Below are 6000 nucleotides of genomic sequence, written 5' to 3'. Positions count from 1 at the left end.
TTATGTCACTGATAGCAAGAAACTATTAAATCAATGTTAAAAATAGTTGATTTGTCAGTGTTAATGACATTGATTTAATATCACTTTTGCACCCACTGTTAATGTTGAAAAAAATGTTGACATTTCAGCAAACCACCATTGTTGTGATCAGTATTTGCTTTAGTTGGGCTCTTGACTCTTTCTTTTTAATGTTAATTTTCATTGTCACATGGAGCAATATGCACAAATACATAGATTATACATCAGTTAAGAACATGCTTCCATTATATATAAACTTTTTTTTTATCATCTTAATTGCAGTTTTATACTGTCACAAAATGTTGGTCTACTCCAACTTAACTTTAACACTTTCTTTTTTATTTAAGCATAAGTTTACATTCAAACGCTAGAAACAGAACTTAATGAAAGGCAAAAGTCAGGAGCCCAACTAAAGCAATCACTGATCACAATAATGGTGATTTGTTAAAATTTAAACATTAATTGTGGGTAGAAAAGTAATATTAATTTAATGCCATTAACATTGACAAATCAACTATTTTTAACACAGCAGTGCACTAATAAGTTGGTAATGTGCAAAATAACAAGAGAAGTTATCTTTCTTTCTGCAGTTATCTTTCTTTCACTAGTTTCCCAAAGTCATCTTGAATGTTGAACTTTCAGTACAACTGAAAAATTTGAGAGAACATCACATAAGCTGACTTCATAAATTGATGTTGATTTAAAAAAAATTAAAATAAACTTATCATTATAGTGATTGTTCCCCTTGGTTGTGCACTTGGAACTTTGTTTCAATATAATTTTCTTTTTTTCTTTTCACCTTTATTGTATACGGTGACGTACGGTGACGCATTACTACGGTGACGCATTGCTGCAACACACTTATTTTTTTCCCCACTCAGCTATGTCGTTATAACGAGATCTTTTCTCATAAAAACGACATATTTTCTCGTAAAAACGACATCTTTTCTCGTAAAAACGACATCTTTTCTCGTTAAAACGACATCTTTTCTCGTAATAACGAGATCTTTTCTCGTAAAAACGACATAATTTTCTCGTTAAAACGACATCTTTTTCTCGTTATAACGACATATCATGTCATACGATCTGATGTTCCTGTTATAGACATTATGTGAGGGAGCTAAACGTTTGTCCGCGCTGCCTTCACCACAGTCCTGACCTAAAGGAGGATGCACGCTGCTGGAGTTAGAATACACTAGCTATATAGCCCATAGAAATACACTGTTTTAATAATTTGAATGTAATTGTTTCAATTGTAGCAGCATGTTTATTAGGATTAATCTCCATAGGGCCTACTAATCTGCCCTCAGGCCCAGAGGATTTAAGATGATCAGATCAAAACTGTTATTTCTGACTCTGAGCTTGGAATATTATTTGGATGAAAGTTTGATTTTACAGAAAATGTAAATAGTATCAGAAATAAATAAAAGAAAAATGACACACGGTTTGATCGTGTTATGATTATGATGATTTCGTTCTGTTTAAAAAATGAAAATAAATAAAGCCAGATTTTTTTTTCATGAAAAGAGAGCTTATGCTTTAATATTTGTGCGTGAGCGGTCCGGAAAAGCCACTTTTCGACTCAGCTTGTCTTTACGGTCTGTCCCATCATGCAGAATAAATGTTCGTCTGATGTAGCCTACCGCTCTGCAAATTAGTCACAATAACGTTTCTTTGCAAGTCTCATATAAAGCTCACTGCACTTTTCGGGTCGGCGGTACCAGCGCGATCCCTTACTTTGTGATTACAGAGGAATGAAATATAAATGTCTGTTTTATTTTATGTACTTCCACAATAACAACAAAACGTTACAAATTGCCTTTGTAAAAATACAGGGTGCGCTCTCGCAATTTATGTCTCTCTATGCAGCTTGAAAGGTCTACTTCAATAAAAGAATCGAAAACAAAATTGTGTTTACTTAATTCGTATAAATCCAACAAGAGGTAGTGTACAGTCTTTCCCGTGTGAGTTCATTATCTGTAACCTACCATTGTGCTTACACTCAGAGACTGCGCAGCATATTTCCACAGTAGCCTATAATCCAGATGAAAAACCCGATTCGTGGCTTGATTTAGCTAAAGATAAAATTTAATAATACATAATAAATAATGTATAATTTGTATATAATCATAAGTATCAAGGCCGCCCAGGCATGTTAAATTAATATTCAAGCAATAAGCTCATGTGTTTTACCCACGAACAAAAATATGAAGAATCAAGCTTTTCGTTTTTCCGTTTCTCAAACAAAATGAAATAATAATAATAATAGGCTACTCAAATTGTTATTATGCTTATTATTATTATTATTATTATCATTATTATTATTATTATTATTCTGGGCTGCGTTCTCCGATAACGTTGTCTCTTAGCGTGCTACGAAGACTCAAAAGGTACACCTTAACTACAGGTATACCTTTCCTACGTGTGTTCTCCAAACTATACCTTAGGATATTGCTTAAGGTAAACCTTCTTAAGTGCGACCTTAGCAGGTGCTGTCCATGGTGGAGGTGCTGAATAGGTTGATATCGATGCCTCGGTGATCGATTGTGCGCTCTTTCCTTCACAGCGGTATAGGTAAAGTATTGAGTATTGAGTATTTTTTTTTCATAAAGAAGCGTTTTAGAAATAGTACAAACTGCATTTATCGGGGCTCATTGAAATATGTACATGCAGAAATACATGTGTATGTGTTTCAACTTATTCTCATCATTTTGCGTACGAATAACACGACTTTGCAATAGTGTGTAATGCATAAGCCAAAGTCCATTTTTGCGTGCATATGATACGCCAATCCTTCCAATTAACTTCAATGGAGAGAGGATGCGTATAAATACCACGCATCATCTTTTATATAGATGATATAAAAGATGATGCGTGGTATTTGTATGCATCCTCTCTCCATTTAAGTTAATGGGAAGGATTGGCATATCATATGCACGCAAAATTGGACTTTGGCGTATGCATTACACACTATTACTCTCCGCGCACGGCGCCGTCTTTGATTTAAAACAAGTACTCACTGTCTCGCTGCCATAGCTATAAAGTTTGTGTAAACTCATCTTTCTTTATATAGACTCATAGCCTTTTCTGTCAAATGGTTCGCCCGCTGATGTGCCTCGAAATAGTAATTAAAAAAAGCTAACAACCATGGAAACTTTATTAATGAAAACACTTCCATACACTGGCCAGAGGAGAACTGGTCCCCCGACTGAGCCTGGTTTCTCTCAAGGTTTTTTCTCCATTTCTGTCACCTGTGGAGTTTTGGTTCCTTGCCGCTGTCGCCTCTGGCTTGCTTAGTTGGGGGACACTTTCCAGCCATATCGTATACTATTTGAACTGAACTGGATGATGATAACACTGAATTCATTGATGAACTGCCTTTTACTGAAAATTGATTGTTTACAATAATGCGTTACTTACACACTATTGTTCTGTTTAAATACTGTGCAGTTGCTTTGACCCAATCTGTATTAAAAGCGCTATATAAATAAAGGTGACTTGACTTGACACTGGGTGTAGGCTATAACAACTTAAGTATTTTATGTGTAAAATTTTAAAGTTTTAAGTAAAAAATGCCATTTTAATACTAAATCAGATTTTATATTAAATGTTCATATAAAATTTTCTATTTGTAATTAAACTGCGATGTAAAAAAGCTTTTTGCGTGGTGCCCACTAGCGGTATGAACCGTCAGCAGCGGTAAGGTATAGCTAAGAGCGCTCCAGACCAACCTTACGAACGTATGACTTACAGAAGGTATACTTAACAAAGAAGGTTTTTGAAAACACATATTAACGATAAGGTACTTCTTAAGGTACAACTTAAGAACGACGTAGCGTTAAGGTGGTTTCGGAGAACCCAGCCATGATTATTATTATTATTAGGCGTATTATTATTTTTATTATAAAATCTTTTTGATTTAACAGCAAATCGAAATATGAGCAGAAATAAATAAATAGAATTCATAATAAGGAAAATATAATAATAGGCCTAATAATAATAATAATAATAATAATAATAATAGCTTATTATTATTATTATTATTATTATTATTATTATTATTATTTCGTTTTGTTTGAGAAACAGAAAAACGAAATTAAGCTAGATTTGTTTGTATTTTTGTATTTGTATTTATTCTGCATGATGCGATAGACATGAAAACAGGTTGAGTTAAAAAAGTGACTTTTCATTGCCGCCCACATATAATTATTAAAGCATAAGCTCTCTTTTTACCCACAGACAAAAATACTAAACTGATTTTTTTTTCATTGATTTTGTCCATTTTTGAAAAGGAACGAAATTATTATTATCATAATGCAGCCAAACCGTTTGTCATTTCTATTTTATTTCTTTATGATCGTATTTCAATTTTCTGTAAAATCAAACTTTCATCCAAATAATATTCCAAGCTCAGAGTTTTGATCTGATCATCTTAAATCCTCTGGGTCTGAGGGCAGATTGGAGATTAATCCTAATAAACATGCAGCTACAATTGAAACCAATACATTAAAATTATTAAAACAGTTTATTTCTATAGCTAGTGTATTCTAACTCCAGCAGCGTGCATCCTCCTTTATGTCAGGACTGTGGAAAAGGCAGCGCGGACAAACGCTTTGCATAATACACAATAACATAATCATATCATCTATAACAGGAACGTCAGATCGTATGACATATTATGTCGTTATTACGAGAAAAAGATGTCGTTTTAACGAGAAAATTATGTCGTTTTAACGAGAAAAGATCTCGTTATTACGAGAAAAGATGTCGTTTTAACGAGAAAATTATGTCGTTTTTACGAGAAAAGATGTCGTTTTAACGAGAAAAGATGTCGTTTTTACGAGAAAAGATCTCGTTATAACGACATAGCTGAGTGGGAAAAAAAATAAGTGTGTGGCAGCAATGCGTCTCCGTATATTTCTATATATAGCTGCTAGTGTATTCTAACTCCAGCAGCGTGCATCCTCCTTTATGTCAGGACTGTGGTAAAGGCAGCGCGGACAAACGCTTATAACATAACATCTCATAACATAATCAATGATTGTTATTATTAATCATATCAGATCGTATGACATAATATGTCGTTATTACGAGAAAAAGATGTCGTTTTAACGAGAAAATTATGTCGTTTTTACGAGAAAAGATCTCGTTATTACGAGAAAAGATGTCGTTTTAACGAGAAAATTATGTCGTTTTTACGAGAAAAGATGTCGTTTTTACGAGAAAAGATGTCGTTTTTACGAGAAAAGATGTCGTTATAACGACATAGCTGAGTGGGAAAAAAAATAAGTGTGCGGCAGCAATGCGTCACCGTAATTGTATTATATTGGTTGAAGTTTAGTTAAAACAATTGTTGATCTGATCATGTAGTTCATGAAGTGCGTTGTTTAGACAAGCCGTCTGAGTTAAATGCTTAAGTTAAAAAGCTTTTTTTTTTTTTTTTGGAAGGCTTGCTTTCAAGATCTGTTGATATATGTTTTTAGTTCTTTTGTGGTTTGTCTCTTGAACTGTAAGTTTCAAAGTTACATCGTCTATGTTTTGCTTTTGTACAATTGTTTACATTTGCTATCAGTAAAAATAGATTTATTGCTAAACCAATGACAGGTTATATAACTAAATGAGTTTACTTATATTGGATTCTTGTATAGAATTTAATTACATATAGCACTCTTTGTCTGAACTTAGTTTAAAACTGTTTCAAAAGATCAGTCGAAGCTTTCAGTCTTTCGTTATACTTTCAGTCTTACACAATACGTTCCGTTTTACTTTGTCCTCTGTTTAGATCTGCTTTACAGCGGAATTGAATTTAGTTTGCATTATTGAAACATTTTGCTAATTAACACTGTGAAACTGCGTTGACACAATCTGTATAAAGCGCTATACAAATAAAGGTATGACATTTACTACGAGCTCCCTTTTGGCGAGTAAAGGGTTAAGCAGCCGACCAATGAAAAGTTCCCAGCATGCCCCGCTCATGAATGT

This window comes from Garra rufa, chromosome 15 (assembly GCF_049309525.1).
Source record: "Garra rufa chromosome 15, GarRuf1.0, whole genome shotgun sequence".
In the NCBI taxonomy this organism is placed as follows: domain Eukaryota; kingdom Metazoa; phylum Chordata; class Actinopteri; order Cypriniformes; family Cyprinidae; genus Garra; species Garra rufa.
This window is presented reverse-complemented; position numbering follows the sequence as displayed.